At 51.5% G+C, this 19,879-nt stretch overlaps 1 protein-coding gene across 2 annotated transcripts in view; it reads left to right on the forward strand.

Moving 5' to 3' along the window:
• Positions 1-19,879, forward strand: part of TRPC4 (transient receptor potential cation channel subfamily C member 4) — a 101,649-nt gene that overhangs the window by 15,793 nt on the left and 65,977 nt on the right. Inside the window, exon 1 of one of the 2 annotated variants that reach the window (XM_036011153.1) lies at positions 1,722-1,885. The exons of the other annotated variant lie outside the window; for it this stretch is intronic. The gene's annotated coding sequence lies outside the window, so the exon portion shown is untranslated. Of the gene's footprint in view, positions 1-1,721; positions 1,886-19,879 lie in introns of those variants that run through there. 2 annotated transcript variants of the gene reach the window in all.

A 19,879-nucleotide genomic window follows, 5' to 3' on the forward strand; every position in this document is an offset into this window, starting at 1 on the left:
TAATTAGTTATAGGGGAGCTTCCAGAAGACGAACCACTGCTATCTCAACAGAAGCTTTTCCAGGGCACAAGGGATTGACCAAAAATATTCAAATTGATGAAAAACAAGGACCTTCAACCTGAATGACTCTACCTAGCAAAGTTATCATTTAAATTTGAAGGAGAAATAAAGAGCTTCCCAGAAAAGAAAAAGCTAAAGTAGCTCATCACCAAACCACTATTATAAGAAAGGTTATACCTTTCTTTAACCTTTAACAAAGGTTAAAGCAACTTCTTTAAGAAAAAGAAAAAATAAATATAAGCATGGATAAAAATGGTGATAACTACATACCTATCAATAATCACTTTAAGCCCTGGCTGGTGTGGCTCAGTGGATTGAGTGCCGGCCTAGGAACCAAAGGGTTGCCAGTTCGATTCCCAGTCAGGGCACAGGCCTGGGTTGTGGGCCAGGTCCCTGGTATGGGCCATGTGAAAGGCAACCACACAAAATGTTTCTCTTCCTCTCTTCTCCTTCCCTTCCCCTCTCTCTAAAAATAAATTTTAAAAAAATTTAAAAAAGAATCACTTTAAATGTAAATGAATTTAATGCTTCAATGGAAATGCATAGTGAGGCTCAGTGGATGAGGCTCAGTGGATGAGACAGCAAGACCCACACAGACGCCGGCTACAAGAGACCCCCTGTGGGCTCAGAGTCGCACGGGCTGAAAGTGAAGGCACAGGGACGGATGCTTTATGTCAAAGCAAGAGAAAGGCAGGAGCAGCACTTGTATCAGACAAAACGGGCTTTAAGCGAGGGCTGTGGTAGGACACAGAAGGACACTCCACAGTGAATACTGATGACGGTGCGAATCGAACAAGAAGATGCACATCTAATAAACATTTACGCACAAAACCGAGGGCCCTGAAATACACAAAGCGGGTATCGTTGAGCACATGGAGGGAGAGACTGGGAGTAGCACGGCCACCCAAGGGGACTCCACGGGCCGTTTCTCTCACTGGGTGGGCGCTCCAGAGAGAAAACCAACGGGAAACCGTGGCCTTGAGTGACGCGTTAGACCAGATGAATCTGATCAACAGCGTGGAACGGCAGTTCCCGAACCTAGGCATTTGAGAAATCGGGATAGATGACCTGGACATCAAAGGGTAAAACCCCAAACCGCTTCATGACTGAAGTTCCCCTTGAACTGAGGCAGCACGCCGTGTCATTTGCAGAGTAACTTTTTAAAATAACTTTTTAAAATACTAACCTCTCTTTATTCCTCTCAGATGTGGACTTTGTACCTTGTGTTTGCAGATAACCTGAAAAATTACCAAATCCGTTTCCTTTGTGGAAGGGGGGAAAAAAACCCAACTTCAGTAGCATTACTTAATAATAATGGCATTGCCATTGCTCCTGACGTAATTGTGAGTTGCACGATGCTTAATGATTAAAAAGTGTCCTAGCACTAATCCTTGCGGGTTTTTGTTTTTGTTTGCGCCTTCAGGGGCAGGCAGGAGCGCGCGGCCCGAGGCATGGCGCAGTTCTACTACAAGAGGAACGCTAACGCCCCCTACCGGGACCGCATCCCTCTGCGCATCGTGCGCGCCGAGTCCGAACTCTCGCCGTCCGAGAAGGCCTACCTAAACGCCGTGGAAAAGGGGGACTACGCCAGCGTCAAGAAGTCCCTGGAGGAAGCGGAAATCTATTTTAAGATCAACATTAACTGCATCGACCCCTCGGGAGAACCGCGCTCCTGATCGCGATCGAAAACGAGAACCTGGAGCTCATCGAGCTGCTCCTGAGCTTCAACGTGTACGTGGGGACGCGCTGCTGCACGCCATCCGCAAGGAGGTCGTGGGCGCCGTGGAGCTGCTGGAACCACAAGAAGCCCAGCGGGGAGAAGCAGGTACGTGCGGAGGCACCGGTTCCCGCTCATGTTCCCTGCAGAGGGTTTCCACAGGGCGCTCCCCTCCCTGATGGGGGCGTCCAACCTGTGGCGTCTCCCGGCCCACGGGAAGAAGCACGGTTGTCTCGGGCCACATGCTACATACACTGTCACGTGTAACCACACACAAAATCTCATCGTGTTTTAAGTAAATTTACGATGTGGTGTTGGGTCGCACTCACAGCCCTCCTGGGCCGCGTGCGGCCCGTGGGCTGCAGGTTGGACGCCCCTGCCCGTGGTAATAGAAGCACTGAAATCAGGACTATCGCGATAGGAAACTGGGAAGTGCAAGTTCATACCCTCCCACACTCACCGCTGCCACCACCGCCACCACGGGCACCGCCCCCCGGCGGACGAGACCGTGAGTGGTGACCGCACCCAGGCAGAGCCCGTGCTGGCTCCCCCACGCTGGAAACATTTCCGTGGGACGCACAGGGCAGGGCTGTGTGGGACCTTCTGTGTCTCTGTGGCTGTTTTCTCTCGGCTGTCACTGGCCAACAGCCTGCAGGAGCCAGCCAGATTCTTTCGGTGTTTTTCTGTTTATGCTTGCCGGTTTGGAGAGTCTGCATCGAACTGCGGATGTGAGGCTGTGGCATCAAATTTCGGTGTCGTTCTTTTCAGCCCTGCTGTTGAGACTTCAGTGTCTAAAAAGATGACTGGAAGGTAAAACTGAACTCCAACTGCAAAATGAATACCAAATTTATTAGTGACAGAATTGTGAGCCACATCTTATCATCAGTACAAGATAAACTAAAATGTCACACAACATTATTTTTTTCCTCTTCGTCATCTCCCTGTTTTTACCCCTAAGGAAGTAGAGAAATCGCAGGCAGAAATGACTGGGGATACCTGTTTTTGTCTTTCTAGACACCTCCCCTCTGTCACCCGCCCTGCGTCTGCATTGTCCTCCGATCTTTTTTTTCCTTCCGTGCTGCACCCCCCCGCCCCCTTCCCCGCATCAGGTCAGCTGACTAGTCGCAAAGACGTTGCATGGACTGCAGGGGCTCGCAGTTTGTCTTTTAAAGCAAAATCTTATTTAAACGTGGGGGTGTCATGCCGCTCCAGCAATTTCTGTCCTCTTTGATGATGCGCACAACTCTCGGTTTCTGAAAACGATCCACTCTTAGGAGACACCTTCTTTGCAAGCAGCGAAGTTCGGCCAGTGCGCCCGAAAGTTCTGAAAAACACGCAGTCCCCTGAGTGCTCAGTCCGGGGCGTGGACCGGTTCCCTTGGACTTGTCAAGTAAAAAAATGACACCAGCCGGCACACCAGGAGCCGTCTGGCGTGAATGCCCTTGAACCGTAAATGAGTGGGTCGTTGAATACTGTTGGCATCTTATTGGTCATGTCGTGTAGTAAGGTTGCCTCTCATGGTTAATTCTGGTAGCCGAGATCCTTAAATACTAGTATAGGCACCTGAACTTTTTAAAATGCCACTTTAGAAGCAAAATGGGAAGGCAATTACTATTACTATTTTTTTCTAAGTCAATCAAATGATACCTGTTGGTATCATGCATACCCTGCACACCCTGTTGGGTGTGCTGCGGAGTTTCAGGAATTAGTTGCGTTGCTGTGCATGCGGGGAAGGGGCTGGAGACCGCCATGTAGAGCGAGCTCTGCTGTAGCTGCTGTGGCCTTTCCTTCCCGGGGGCCCTGGGGGGGCTCTGACCGGACCCCTCGCTGCTCTCGAGGGGGCATCCATGGCCAGCATCTCCTGCAGAGCTGCCACTGCCTTCTCAGACGCCCGGGCTCTCTGGTCCTCTCCGCCGGTGCCCCCCACGGCCCCTCCCACTTCCCTGACCCCGAACCTCAGCGGAACAGCACCCCGCAGTGACGGCGCTTCTCTGCCGTGGCTTCGCCCGCCTTCTGTCACCGGGTTCCTGTCCGGGGTGTTTGTGCGTGACCTTCCCATCACGTCGTCCAGCTTTACCAATAGAAAAACGCCCTTGTCGGACCTGTCCTTTCAAAGGTGTATGAGCCTGGGTGGGGTAGACAGGTGACTGTAATTCTAGCGGCGTCCCGTGACGCCCTACCCCAGGTGTGCACCACTGAGGGGGTGGGGGCACTTAGGAGTGCCCAGGGGTCTGTCTTCCTCTGTGGAGGTTCAGGTGCTCCCCCTCAGTCTCCTGAGGGGGGTTTCGAGATTCCTTCCACCGTTCCACCCCCGGAGTAACTGCGTTTTCCGGCAGCAATGGCCTTACATTGCACACCCTCTTATTTTGTGTCTCCAGAGGCCACCGTAAGGCAGATATCCTGACGAGAGTCTATTTTAGATCGCAATAAGTCTACCAAACAAAATTGCTATTAAATGTGTTTTTCTCACTTTTACACATAGCCTCCTTGGTGCTGGTCCCCAGAGCACACCGGCCGTGCATGCAGCGAGTCTTTTGTCAGCAACATTGGCACTGGCCAGCGCGACCCGGGGCCCGGAGAAGGCATCTGTTGTTGCGGGAATGTTTGTGAGGAGATGTTAAACTTGCGAGCTCAGCTCTCGTCTCCCGAGCAGGCCCTGGCTCCTCTGAGGCCCTCGATCTAAACTGTGACTATTAATAAAAGACAGTGCAGGTTCGAAGTCTGCCAAGAGCCTGAAACGTCCCAGGCCGTGGGTTTCTGGAAGATGTCTCTTGTGTCAGGGGTCTGGCCAAGATGTTCCTTTCCCACTGGTGCATTTCAGAATCCAGTCCTCTGCCGCGAAGGCACTGGCAGTGCACACCAAATTGTGTCTTTTTGTGTGAACGTCACACTTTTGCACGAGCAAATCCAGTCTACCTACCTCTGAGGCATGGTGCGTGGCACAGGCAGCGTGCGGCTGTCCCAGCACGACAGGTGGATGGAGCACAGCACACAGAGCGGTCCTTGGACTCGGAGGGGCCGGCTCTGCCGGCGCCCGGCGACAGGCCTGTGATTTACGTAGGCGACGCGGCTCCTGAGCACAGCCGGCGTCTTCTGGAGTGGGCTTCCATAAATCACCATGCCACAGTCAGCAGCTCCGCTCCAGACAGGATTTTTCCTCTCATCAACCACTCCTTGAAAGCCGTTTTGCCTGTTAATATGATTGCCTAATTTTTCAGTCTTGTGGGTGTCCCCCCAAGGACCCCGGGACACATCGCCATCGATTTGGAGAGGCTGCTAAGCCAGGTGTTAAAAGCCTGAGAGCACTAAAAGCCAGTGGACGAAACACACATAACTCATGTCTGAATGAGTCGGGAAAGGGGACACTCACAGAAAAGCCATGCCCATGTGATTATTAGACACTTGGAGCTTAGAATGTGGCAACTGTAGATGAGGTTATTCTTTTATAAATCTGTCATGTATCAGTGTCTTTCTCTGGAGACCGATTTGGTGTTGATGGTGGCCTGGCACCGCGGGGCTCTGAGGGTTAAGTCCGTGTGCATCCTCACGGGGCACCACTTGTCCCAGGGACAATCTGAGATCCCCCCCCCCCCCCCCGGGGCCAGGCCAAGGGCTGGGCTCCGGGGGAGGCGTTGTACCCGGGTCTTTGCAGTCTTCAGGTCCCATTAAGGACAGACAGGAAAAGTCAAGGTGATCACACTGGGGAAGGTGAGAATGAGGTCGTTCTCAGGTAATTGCGAGTTTAAACAAACTGGATCCGGTGAGCACCAAATGTCACCCAGGGGAGGGCCGCGGGAACACATGGAGAAGGGCCAGGAGGAGAAAGAGGAAGGAGGGCTTACACCTGGGAGAAGGTGACGCCGGTAACCGGCACACAAACCGTGCGGAAGGTTCAAGGGCCCGGTTGGAAGTACTCACGTGTCGATTCACTGAGCTTCAGGGAGGAAATCAGACTCTTGGGGCTTAAGGAACGGGTCAGGGGTCGATACGTCGTGAATGACAGTGAGGACGTCAAGCACGTAACCCCGGGGGTCTTCCTGTCCTCCCGGCATTCTCTCTCCTTTCCCTTGTACATCGTGTGAGTGTTTGCGACTGGCAGCGTCTTAAAAGGCGTTCTCCATGGAGAGTTACTGAAGATATTTAGGTTTTGCCTGTTGGGCCTGGAGCCTTAAATATTCCCTTCCATATTTAATGTAGACCCTCAGGTCAAAGTCTTTTTATTTTTACTGTTGAGAAGTGGAAAAAGAAGTGATTTATTTGGTTCGTGCCGGAGCCGGGCAGAGAGCAGGTGTTTCTGAGCGCCAGGCAGGAAGAGGAAGCCTTGTGTGTTGTTACTGCTCCCCTGCCGGGCTCTGCGAACCTCTGCAACTTGTACTGAGCTTTCTTTGCCCTAGCGTTTTTTGTACCTTCTGTCTCGGCAGGAGTAACTGAGTGACTTTTAAGCCATTTTTTCCCCCTCGTCCGCTGAGTGGCTACTTCACTCGTAGTTCTTTCGGGCAGACCTTCCTCTTGGAGGTCTTCTGAGGCCAAGGGCGATCCCAGTTCCAGCTGCTTCCATACATGTTTGTCAGGAACAACATTCTCCTCCCTCCTCCACTGAGACTGCGGCGGCTCCCGGCCCTCCGCACCCTCCGAGTCCCCGGCCGGCTGGTGGCAACCCGGCCGCTCTACCCCACCGGCGAGCTGGCAACAGCCGGTCCCAGGCGGGACCCTGGAGCTCGCATTTCCAACAACCCCCACCCTCGCCCGGGAAGCGCTGGTCGGGAGACAGCTCGCGGAGACCAGCCACTTCCAGGATGCTGGAAGTTGTGGGGCGCGCACGGCTGTGCGGTGCGGGGACTCCGCGGCCGCAGACGCAGCCCCTGAGCTGCCGGCGCGCACCGCGGCGCGCACGCCGCTGGGAGTGGTTTGCGCTGTGAGTTAATTGTCCTCATTCAGGATGCGGGGTAGACCGATGCAGAGGACCCTGTAGGTCTACGAGTCCGGGCTGTGTCTCTGTCTGGAGTGTGACAAGGTCGCTTACAATTTCGTTGCTGGATAAGCGCGAAGGGAGAGCGCGTCGTCGGAAGCACAGCCCGGTCGCAGGCATCCCGACTTCCAGCCCGTTGACCGTTTCCTAACGGGACAGCCTCGGCCAGTCGCTCTCAGCCTCGGGGTTCTGGCAGTTACTTAGGGTTACAGCATCAACTGACTGGCTTTTTAAAGTCTCCTGGTGGTCAGATTCTGTACACGTGCTTCATAAAGAAATGCGGCGAACAGCTCAGTATACTGTTGCTACTCATCATGCCCCCGCCTCTGTCCTTCTGTCGGCAAACAGCTGTGCCGAGACTACAATGTGTGCCGACGAGATCAAGGTAAGCCCTGGCAGTTTCCCCGCTACAGCGCAGAACTTTTTTATGTTTTATTTGGGAAAAACAAAAAACAAACAATCATGGGCAATAGAAACCCTGCAAAGATCTTAGACAGTTCAGGAGAATTTAATTCAGTTTACTTTTTTGTTTTTTAATCTCAGTGCCCCTAGGGGATCTATTTAAAAACATAGTCTCAGTATCTTTGCCGACACAGTCTGTGTCTCTGGAAACGGCACGTGTTACGTGATGGGACTGCCGGGGAGTCTGGACCATCAGGCCGGCCCCAGCCAGCGCATGCAAACATGCATCAGCCCAGCGTCCACCCTGCGGCTGCAACTGAGGAAGGCCATTTAATTGCCGTGGATGCTAATACATGCGGCTCTGGCTGCCGGCAAGTAACTGTGTTCTTTAGACTCTCTCAAGTGTTCAGATTGAATCCAATTACTTTCTGCCCTGAAACTTGTACACACCCCGCCGCCCCCCCCCCCCATGTACTTGGAACTCTGCCATTCCTCTGGGTGTTCTCCTCGGGCTTCTGAAGAGCGGTTTGCTCCCCGGAACCCTGTGGGCGCCGGAGCCCGGGGGTCACCGTTCTGGGAGACTGTTGGCGAAGACGGCCGGTGTGCTCCCGGCTCTAGAGCTGCCCCTTGGGGGCCGGAAATGTTCCCTCTTCCCTGGTGCTTGGCCAGCCGGGGTTGCCCCTTTCCACGTGTTTATGTCACGTTCGGGGTATCTACAACAAGTGAACCTAAATGCATGGGTGATCATGGTCTTAGGTGCCATAAAGATGGAGAGAGAACAGAGTGGGGGACAGGGGGGTGGGGGAAGATTACAGAAAAGCATTAAAGATACTCATCCCCCAGAATGCGTATCCAGTTGTGAGACCTAACTGGATAAACGATCAGTTATAGTTTCTTTACACTTTTCGTACAAACTCTCCATAGGGAAGTGGTTTGCAATATTGTCTAAGTCCACCATTACTACGAGAAAGCTGAAAATCACCCCCAAGGATGATCTTTGTAGCACAGAGTAGTAACCGATGTAGAATACTTTTATTAATAAGTTCTTTGGATGTGCCGAAATGGAAGCGTCTTCCTATTTCACAACTGGGAGTTTAAGAGGTATTACAATATAACGCAGACTGTATTTAGTTAGCATGAAAATGGCAGTCATTAGCGGTTCTGAATAATTCTGTCCTAAATGGAAAAGTTTCAAAGGATGGACCATGTCGCACCATTTAAGTGATGAAGTGGCCTCAGCTGACTGGTCATTCTGACTCATAAAATAATGCACCATTTAATCTCCTTGGTCACTCTGACATTTCATCCCCTCGCAGGACACTTGGTCCTGTCGGAAATGTCCCCAGAGACGTCTGGTCCACACCAAAGGGTCCCTCACGGTCGATCCTGCCTGGAACACCCAGGGCCCACGCTGGCTCATCCGCCTCGCCCCACGTGCCGTGAGTGGCTTTGCTCGGGATGCAAGGAGGGTGACTGTTGCTAATACACCTGCAGCATACCTACTGGGCCAATAACATAGGACCGTGTCTTGTGTGCACTGACTCGGTAACCCTCACGTGTAAATTAACCTGCAGACACTAGGCTGGGTGAGCCCCGGGCTATGCCTTGAAGGGCCGAAGGGCCATTTGGCATGGACCCCACATGCTCTTGGGTGTTTTGGGGGATGAATTTCAAGGACTTTTGGAGCGGATCAAATGTTTCTGTAGGTGTGGGGGGCAGACCTAAGTGTTCCCTGATCTCTTATTCCTCTCGAAGACCAACAGATGACAGAAAAAATAGTAATTCCTCTGGACCGTGTTCTCTGGCTCCTTCCCCTCAGCTCGCCACACTTTCCGTGAAATTTTAAAAGTACATCATTAAACATGGTCAGAACCCGAGAGTAAAAGGTTATTAATCGCTTCTGAAAGTCAAATGGAAGAAAAAAGCAATAAGACAAAAGCTCTGAGCATTTAGTCACTTTCATCCCACAGTGAGAAAACACGTGACAGCAGCCTGGTCTCTGTTTTTGGACAGAGAAACTGAGGCATCTGGGTTTTCTTTTTTTTCAGTCTTTACTTGAGGATCTGTTCGCTGATTTTAGAGAGAGAGGAAAGGAGGGAGGGAGGGAGAGAGAGGCATCGGTCAGTTGCCCCCTGTCCCACCCCAACCAGGGATCAGACCCACAGCCTAGGCGTGTGCCCTGCCCAGGGGTCAAACTGTCACTCATTGGTGTATGGGACAACGCTCCGACCAGCCGAGCCACCCGGCCAGGGCAACGCATGTAGGTTTAGATGGAAGAAAAAGATACAATGAAGAAGGCTGAAAGAGAGAGAAATCTGAGGATATAAGTGTTCTCAGTCTTGTGTTCTCAGTCTTTTGAGCCTTGGCTTGCTCATACATAAGAGGGGATCACAGCCCCTGCTCACCAGGGAGAGTCAAGGTGAAACGGTCAACAGGCTCAAGTGCCGGCATGAAGAAGGCTCGGCTCCTGGAAGTCCCGCCACCTCGATCCCATCGGAGCATTTCACATGTATTAATTTTAACTTGAAATGCACGTGTGCTTTGAGGAGGCTAAATATTTCTTGAAACAAATGCATTGTGATACACAAGTGTTATTCTGAAGAGTGAGTTTATGTTAAAATAAGAGAGTGAAACTAATCTTTCAAATGTGAGCTTTGGTGAAAAGTCTTTCAGGGTGGTCATATTTATTAAAATCCCCCCACCCTTTTATAAATGTTGGAATTAATCTAAAAACAACATGTTGGTAAGCAATACACCAATTAGACTTCCTTAAATATAATACTTAGATAATCATTAAGAAATAACAATGAGTCATTTTATAATTGTAATTAATAGAACAGGGAAGGTGTTAATATACTTGGGAATATTAAAGCATACATATTACAATTAGAATGTCTCATAACCGCGGAAAAGGGGGTGGCGGGAGGGAGAGGGGGGTGAAGGGGAGATAAACATTGAAGGCAGGACACTTGGGTGGTGAACACACAATACAATATGCAGGTGATGTGTTCTAGAGTCGTATGCTTGAAACCTGTATAATTTTATTAACCAAGACCAGCCCAATAAATTAAATAACAGTTTTAGAAAATGAAAAATGCTGTCTTGTTTTAGCTTACTGTATTTACTTATTCTCTGATTACAGGCAAAATAAGATAAGTTTTATTGCATCTGAACACAAGGAAATAAGGGTTTATGAAGTATAGCATTCTAAATGTTTTCAAAACCAATTTTGCAAGCATTTAGAAAGAAAGAGCTCTCCCATTTATCATTTTGCAATAATTTTCTGGAACTTCCAATCAAGATGGCAGTATAGGCAGACACGTTTCACCTCCTTGCACAAACACAAAAAGAATTACAACTAAATCTCAAAACAAATAACACCCAGACCTGTCAGAAAACTGAAGTGAATGGAAGTCCAAGAACTGAGGACTCACAAAAGCCGCAGTCATGCAGACGGGTAGGAGGGAAGGAGAGGCGGAGACAGGGTGGAGAGGCGAGGAGACACGGTGTGGTGCAGAGAGGCAGCCACGGCGGTGGGATGGGCACTGGCCATCCCACATCCACATGTGGTGGATAAAGACTGGGAGGGATGCCTTGGAAGCAAGTGATCCCAGCCCTAGGCCGGACCGTAGGGCCCAGAGTTCCAGCCCCGGGAAGATAAGTCTCCACAACTTCTGGCTGTAAACACCAGGAGGGGTGGGGCGGCAGGAGTGTCAGGAAACTTCACTTAAAGGGCCCACACGGTCTTAAAACCTATGCAAACCCACCCACCCACTCTGGGATTGAGCACCAGGGAAACAGCTGGAAGGGCGCCAGTCACACACGGAGAGAAGGTGAAGTGACTGGAAATGGGGAGAGTGCCAGACAAGCCCCCAGAAGCCAGGCAGCGGCACAGTCTCCTCCTCTCTGAGCCCCCCTGCCACGCAGAGCCACAAAACAGTGGTGCGGGCCGCCCCACCCTGGTGATTACCTGAGGCTCCCCCTCCCCCCGCACTATTTACAGATGCCTTTTATAGGGAGTCAAAGCAGCTCTACCTGATGCATAGAAACAAACACAGGGGGGCTGCCAAACTGAGGAGATGAAGAAACATGGCCCGAATGAGAGAACAGAACAAAGCCCCAGAAAAAGAACTAAACAAAATGGAGATAGCCAACCTGTCAGATGCAGAGTTCAAAACACTGGTGCTCAGAGAACTCACTGAGTACGGCAACAGCATAAAAAAGACCCAGGAAGCAAGAAAGCCTACACTAAGTAAAATGCAGAAAAATTGACAGAGAACCAATAGTGAAGGGAAGGAAGCCAGGATGGATTCAAATTAATAATTTGGAACATAAGGGAGGAATAAACATTTAACCAGAACAGAAAGAACAGGAATTTGAAAAAATGAGGTCAGTGTAAGAAGACTCTGCGACATCTCCAAACGTGCCAACATCTGAATCAAAGGGGTGCCAGGAGGGGAAGAGGAAGAGCAAGAAACTGAAAACTTATTTGAAAAATAATGAAGGAGAACCTCCCTAATTTACCAAAGGAAATAGACATACAAGTCCAGGAAGCACAGAGAGTCCCAAACAAGTTGGGACCAAAGAGGACTACAGCAAGATACATCATAATTACATTTCTCAAGATTAAAGATAAGGAGAGAATGTTGCAAGCAGCAAGAGAAAAGCAGAGAGCTATCTACAAAGGAGTCCCCACAAGACTGTCAGCTGATTTCTCAAAAGAAACTTTGCAGGCAAGAACAGGTTGGAAAGAAGTATTCAGTGTGATGAAAGGCAAGGACCTCCATCCAAGATGACTCTATCCGGCAAAGCTATCATTCAGAATGGAAGGGCAGATAAAGAGCTTCCCAGATAAGGTAAAGCTAAAGGAGTTCATCACCACCAAGCCACTATTATATGAAATGTTAAAGGGACTTATTTAAGAAAAAGAAGATCAAAACTATGAACATTAAAAAGGCAACAAATTCATAACTATCAACAACTGAATCTAAAAAAACAAGAACAAACGAAGCAAACAACCAGAACAAGAGCAGAATCATAGACATGGAGATCATTTGGAGGGTTATCAGCTGGGAGGGGGAAGGGGTGTGGGGATTAAGAAGCACAAATGGTAGTACAAAATAGACAAGAGGATGTTAAGAATAGGAAATGGAGAAACCAAAGAACTTATAAGCATGACCCATGGACATGAACGAAGGGGGGCTTGCTGGAGGGAAGGGGGTACTGGGCAGAGGGGGGCAAAGGGGGAAAACTGGGGCAACTGTAATAGCATAATCAAGAAAATATACTTAAAAATAATTTTCTGGACCAGTTAACTTCTAGATGTGTCAGTGTTCCAAGTTGTTCTTGTCTGAATCACGTATTGGAAACACTTAACATTTCCAAACGGAGTTTTAAGCCTACGTAGAAGGCGTCCTTCTGAGAGAGCGTGCTCACCCCCGCCCGGGAGGGGGTGGCTTTTGGAGGGCGAGAGGATAATACAGTTGCCAATTTGTCAACAGGACGCATAACCGCTTCCCCTTAAGTGAGCTCATAATGGGTGAGTGCAGTGGGTTCAGCCCTGCCTTATCTCCACCCCCTCCTGCGTGCGGTCTGACCGTGGCATTCCTGCTCAGACTCTGGAATCTTCTGCGGAAAGTCTGCAGGTTTGTTTCAACTGGAGAAGAAGGATTAATTGTTAAGCGACACGAGTGCCATCAGATATAAATGTGAATTTTTAGTACAATAATATCATGCTGAATAAAGTAGAAATTAGAAATAACTATGGAGGCATTTCTTGAGACTTTAACTGTATGTCCCGCTGTCCAAAATACCAAAGATCCTCATGAGCAGTATGCTGGATAACTTTCCTCAAAAACAATACATAATTTGAGAAAAAGAAGTAGGTTGGTGTGCATTGCAAATTTCTGTTACATTGGCCACAGTGTGGTTGTAGCTCAAGGGACAGCAATAAAACTTGTTAACAGTAATTGAGCATCACAATGCACCAGGCACTTTCTCGAGACAATCTCCATTATCTCGTTTAACCCTCATGGCAACCTTCGTGGTAGTTCTTGCGCGTTAGCTTGCCCAAACCCCTCATCGGTAAGTAAGGGCTTAACTTGCCTTCCCCCCGTCCAGCAGCCCCCCTGGACACCCCCCCCCCCCCAGGAATTGCAGAGTCCTTCATCATCGCGCTGAAACACAGCCGTAAATCTTCGTTTAACGTTTGTCTCAGCGGTCACCCCTGTGTTCTAGGGGTTCGGTGCGGAATAAACGTGCATGAGCACATTAGCAGGGAACGCCACACTTTTTTATGTGATCGTCCAGGATGTATTTTTATAGTTATTTCTCGGATCCCTCCCGGTGGCTCCTGACCGCAGAGCAGGAGGCGGAAGCCGGGACGTGGGACCGCCTGCCCACCCCCCCCGCCCCCCCCAGAGGGCCCGGCTGCGGCCTCGCTGTCCTGGGCCTCCCCTGGCCTCTGCCCGGCCCCCGGTCCTTCGGCCTCAGGTGCCAAGTGATCCCGGTCCTTCAGGACAGGCCAGTGAGCCTGGTCCGGGGGCCGCGGGGAGAGGCCTCGGCGCGACTGGGCGCAGGGCCGGCTGCCGCCAGGAGAGCCACCTGAGGGGCCGGCGGGGCCGGCGCTGGCGAGGAGCAACGAGGTGTACTCGAGTGCCGGCCGCCCGCGGAGGGGGAGGGCCCTGGTCTCAGAGCCGCCCCCACCGCTCAGGGGGGCAGGGGTGTTTTGAAGGGGGGGGGGAGGGAAAGCAGAACCAAGAGGTCAAGGAGGGGGTGCTGAGGAGTTCTCTCCGTGCAGGCGAGCGCAGTCCATCAGGTGATGGGACCCGTGCCGGTCCCGTGCCGTCCCGGCTCCGCGCCGTCCCGGCCCCGCAGTTCAGGGCCAGCACGGCCCCCGGGGCCGGGAGCCTGGAGGTAGAACTTACAGCTTTAGGAACTAGCTCCTGGGACCCTCGCACACGCGTGCCGCGTGTCCACGGGCTACACGCTAGCCCCAGGCGGCACGGACAGAGGCGGGTCCAGCAAGGTGGGGGGGTCACAGCTCCTGCCGCTATAGCAACGTTTCCTGGACGCCCAGGAGCGCCGTGATATGCCTGCAGCCGGAGGCTCCCGGCCAAATCTCAGGTGCTTGGAAACTGCTGCTTCAGCCAACCTGGCACCCTGTGTCCCCGGCTCCCCTCAGCCGGCAGCAGGCCGAGGGTGGCGGCACCAAGGACGCGCTCCGGGCATGTCCCGACGGGGCTAGAGGGAGGGAGGGCAGCCGAGCGCGTGAACAGGGCGCAGCGCACGCCTCAGCGTCTCCTGTGTGCGGCCCGACCCCCCTGCAGGGGCAGGCCCCGCCTCCCCGGCTGGAGGAGGTCGGCTTGTGAACTACACGAATCCTTTTCCGCACTTCGGTGCGAGATAAATCACGAAACTGTGATGGAATTTAATGTCCCTCCCTTTTGCCACCATCACCTTCCGTGCCCCTTGGGATGCACACACATGCACGTACACACACACACACACACGTGTGTTTGTGTCCTACTCACACATGCATTGGCAAAGGCACAGATGGGACCTCGTGAAACTTCAATTACGTGTGCCTCTCCACCCCTTTCCTCGAAGTTTGCTCACTGGCGCGGTGCTTCCAGCCCCGACACACTTACCTCTCGTCTGTAGGTTCTGGACACGGCGGCCCAGCAGGGTGTCTTCTTATTTCACTTGGCGTCCTGTGTGCGAGTGTGCACGTGTGTGTGTGTGTGAGAGAGAGAGAGAGAGATTTGGGAGAGGAGAGGGGACTACGTGTCATATGGATAATAATATACATACACTCTTCACTCTCATGGGGTCCATGGGAAATCACTTTGCGTCACACATGTATAACTCATAGTTCTAGTTCTAAAAATGTTATATGTGATAAATCCAATATATATTAGATGTTGCTAATTCATACCTTTCTTGCAGACCTTATCCTAGGGTACCAGAGCTCATTAGCCCTTTATCGTCTGGGGAGCTTTTGGTCCTCCGTCCTGACTGGAAATGAGCAGCCCTAGGAACGGACTCGTCAAGTATGCGCCATTCAGTGATTTTCCCAGCCTGGACCTAATTCCTGACTCACAGGCAGGGTTCATTAAATCCCATTTGCTAGGAGGACCTATTGCGGGTGACTTCTGCATCGTCATCATCCCATGGGCAGCTTAACCCCGACCCCGGCTGCCTGTTTCGCTCAAGCACCCAATTAAAAAGCAGAGGGCCGGGTGGGGAAAAGGTGAAGCGTGTAAGAGGTGCAAATTGGTCACCACAGCATAGCCTCGGGGTGGGGGGAGACGCCGGGGAGCACAGCCAGTGTCGCAAGGACTGTGTGTGGCTCGGGGGGGGGGGGGCTGGGGGTGTGGGTCGGGGGCACTCCGGGAAGCACGGGAACCTGTGCCCCTGAGACCAACTCAGAAGGATGCGGAAGGTGCGCTGTCATCGACAAACAAAGAAAGAAACAAACAAACAAATAACCTGGGGAAAAAACGCCAGAAACAACAACAACAAAGCCAAGTCTCCACGTGTGACTGGGGTGTCAGAGAGCACTCGGGAGTGTTTCGTTGTCACCCTCCCACACGCGCCCGGGCCCCGGGGCCGCCTGCCCAGGGCCTCGGGAGAGGAAGCTCGGAGACGGTCGGGGAACCTGCCACAGGAGATGGGATGGTTTCCCCTCGAGCCAGGCTTGGAATTCAGTTGTTGTCTAAAATCGAAGAGACATATTTGTCCTAAATATCACTTTAATTCCAGCCTTAAGAACAATATAGAAGTATAAATAGCCCTGGCTGGTGTAGCTCAGTGGATTGAGTGCGGGCTGCGAACCAAAGTGTCGCAGGTTCGATTCCCAGTCAGGGCACATGCCTGGGTTGCAGGCCATGGCCCCCAGCAACCTGCACATTGATGTTTCTCTCTCTCTCTTTCTCCCTCCCTTCCCTCTCTAAAAATAAATAAATAAAATCTTTAAAAAAAAGAAGTATAAATAAATGTTGAAGTCCTAGTTTCACGGAAGAGAAAACGCTTCTTGAGGGACCCTGGGGTCAGGCAGGTCAGCGTCGGAGCCCCACCCAGCTCCACCGTGACACGACCTTCGTGACCCGGTGGCGGTCTTTCCCAATGTGAAGCAGAGAGCAGTCACGGACAGCTCTCCCCATTATCGTGAGAATTGGGAAAGTGAAGTCTTTCAGGTACGGCGCCTAGTGCGCTCACAGTGGATTCCGCGTGCTCATCATCATCATCATCTTCCTCACCCTTCACTGTAGGACCCAGCAGGAGGGTTGGATCTGTGCCTGAAGATGCACATTCACGTTGTGCTTCCGAGTCCTCGTGATTAGCGTTCAGATCTGCCCACGAAGAACCCAGGAGGCCAACTAGTTGGATTTGGTGGCGAGACCTGGGGGGAAAGGCTTCCTACCCGCCCGGGTCCCGGTTGGGAGGGTGGGGAACCTGTGAGATGCGGGGCGGAGCCTGGAGCTTGGCCATGGCCACCCCGGGGAGCTCGGAAAGCGCAGAAAGAGCAGGTGGACCGGGCCGATGGGGCTCCTGTGACGTCTCAATAATTCGAACCTAAGTGTGTCATCAACGATCAAATGAGATGTAGCTTCACTCCGAATAAAGAGGAAGAGCAGGAGAAATTCTGATAAAGCAGAGTGATTGAAGGTGATCTCATGGAAGCATAAACCCATTCCCTTGGGGCGTCTCAGGGCTTATGTTTTCGGAGGAGACAGAGCATTAAAATTCAGCATCGTCAGAGTGCACGCAGGGTGTCTGCTCCCCCAGCCCACACTGTCTCTTTTAACAGATGAAGCAAAGCGGATCTTTGTTCTGACCGCACTCAAGGAAAAGACTGCCACCTGGTGAATGTTTCAGGCCTTTCAAAAAAATTCCTGTGTGTGCTTTACACATCTGGCATGAGCTTAAACATAGTGGTCACACACCTTATATTATGTTCGAGTGGGTTTAGTTTTCGCACTCCGCAACATTAGCAGAGGTTTTGTTAAGGCGCCTTATAGTCACAAGTTTTTATGAACTTTGTCCATTCGTATGTGATTTTATTCATTGGTACAAGTACCTCATTCATAGGTGACCTAATTCAGCTACCCCCAAAGCCAATAAAAATTTATGCACCACCATAATCGATACTTCTTTGTATTCCTTCTTTACTTAATTGTAGGGCAAAATGACAAAAACGGTATTTTAGGATTACTATAATGCTAATACAGTCCATTCATTACCTCCAAAGCAAAGTGCAGGGGCGAGTCATTTCCCGTAACTTGTGGGAGTCAGGTTTGCTGTCTCCGGGGACTCTGCTCCTTCTGTGTATTGTATGTGGGGCAGGAAAGAGGAGGCATTAATCTCCAGTGTTTTCTTCTAGCGAAAGGCCCCCCGCCCCCAGCATCCTGCTGTATACTTTTGTTTGACACGTTAACGTCAAGGTTGCGAAGTCTCTGGGTGGGTGGCTTCAGAACCCGAATGGCTGATGTCATCCACGTTGCACCTAAAGGTTCCAGTGCACTGCCAAGGAAATGAAAAGGAGAAGAAAAAGGATTCTTTCTCTTCCCAGGCGCATTCCTCAGCTTGCCCGAAGCATCCTCAGGAATAACTCCGGTAGCTGAAGCCAGAACAAAGCCACGGCTCCTTTAGGAGGGGTGGGGGCCCCCACTTGTCTCGCATGCGCGAGCCCTGTGTGGATGGCGTGACTCGCCCCTGCCTTTTCTCATGAGCTCCGCGGGTCAATCCCTAGAATGTTCCAAGGGTTGTTTCTGCTGTTTTGATGCAATCCCAGAGAAGTGTAGAAAACAAGTCACTTCCGGAGGACTCCTCCGTGCTGGGGCTGTGTCTTTAACCCCGAAAGGTGAAGTCCCGGCGGCCTCACCTTGCCTCGCCGACACGCTGACCCACAGAGGACTCCTGAGCTACTGGCAGGTCGTATGGCCATCCTCACGGACTCTAACATGCTCACTCTTCTTCGAGAAGCTTTTAGCCCCTCCAAGATGTTCCTCGTGGGATGTAAATCGTTTTTCGGTCTGTCCCGCGGGGACGGTAGGCTGTTCTCTTTCGCCTCCAGCTCACGAGAACACCAGTCTGTTCCTCGGGCAGAAATTACTCTGGGAACCAAGTCGGATCTTAGCCTTGTTCCTTTCTGCATAACGCTGTGTACGCCCTGGGTATTGAGTAGGTGTGTTGAATAGAAGGTAGACGGGCGAAGGGGGCGGATTAAAAATTCCTGCTATCAGCCATCAAAATAACTCACAGGAAGAACAAGCGGGCATGAAAACACCGAACGTCGGAGAGCGTGCGGTTCTCATTTAGATCATTTTCAGAGTGTGAGCGGGATTATCAATGTCTTTGATAGGAAGCACCTGGGGATGCGTCCGACCTTGAGATGTGTCCTCAGCCTCATGGCTCTGCTGTGAGGACGGTACGCGAAGGACCTCACGACGTCGTGAAAATTCAGCAGTCCACCCAAAGCGTGCGGGCTTCTGCGCAGCCGTCTCGGTATTTCCGTAAAAGTCTGTAACTGCTTAAAAATGTAAAGCACAGTTCAGAATTTTTATATGAAATACACACATGTGTCCCTGTATGTATCTATAAAGACAACGTCTATCCCTGGATGGTGGGACTCAGGGTAGAATTCTTCTCCTCCTGTACGTTGACATTTAAAGTGTCCTCAGGCCATAAGAATGCGTAGCCTTTGTCACAGGGCAAGTCAACACTCGTCTGAAAGGTTACAGTGTTGGTGCAAAGGTCAGTGGGTGAGAAGGAGATTATTAAATGCAGGGGCAGATTAGGCTTAAACATTAAGTTAGAGTTGGTTCTTTGGACGTCTTTAATTATACCATTATAGCAATCAATCAAAGAGACATAAAATTTAGAAATATTCCACCTACTCCATAGGCCAGTTCTTTTAGTGTTGAGAAATTAAGTCCAAACTCTTTTGGTATTTTTATTTATTTGTTTTTATTGTATTTATTGGGGTGGCATTGGGGATTAGTCATTTTAAATTTACGGTCCCATTGTTAACAGAAAAGTGAACGCTATCATTATAATAATTAACTGTATCTTCCCTTTCAACGTCACGCACGGAAAGTACGCGACTCCCCTCCCTTATAAACCGCTCTGACTCCGTCAACATGCTTCCCTGATGTCGAGACCCTTGGGCACTGGACCGGTGAGCAGCCGGGCGGTGCTGCTGTTGCTGAGGGTAAGACTGGGGGCCGATGTGCGGGAGGAGGCCACACTGGCGGCTGGTGGATGAGCTGGGGTCACCGGCGTCCTCGGCTGGACCTCTGCTCCACCTCAGGTGACTGGGCCAATCGCAGGCCCAGCGCCAGGCCACTGGGAGGGGTGGCGGGCGGCGGGCCAGACTCTCGGGCTGGCAGCCCTCCATTCACATCCTCTTGGCGCCGTCCTCTCACCCGGTCTCACCCCGCTTCGGGGACATTGGGGACTGGGTGTCCTGAGGACACACTGTCGATGTGAGTCTGCTGCTTCTCTCGCTGCGGCAGAGGGCCCCCGTGAGGCCGTTGGCCATCGCACCTGTGTCAGGTGGGCGGAGACCGAGAAAGCTCCGGGAGGGGGACGTCCACTTGTAACGCGGCAGGACAACAGGAGTGTCAGTGTGAACGGCGGTGTGCGAAAGCGCGTCGCCCAGTGAGAGCCGTCGGGGTTGCTCCTGCACTTGCGCGTGCCCCACGTTTGAGTGTCCTTCAGGCAAAGTG

The sequence above is a fragment of the Phyllostomus discolor genome, chromosome 11 (genome assembly GCF_004126475.2).
Source record: "Phyllostomus discolor isolate MPI-MPIP mPhyDis1 chromosome 11, mPhyDis1.pri.v3, whole genome shotgun sequence".
In the NCBI taxonomy this organism is placed as follows: domain Eukaryota; kingdom Metazoa; phylum Chordata; class Mammalia; order Chiroptera; family Phyllostomidae; genus Phyllostomus; species Phyllostomus discolor.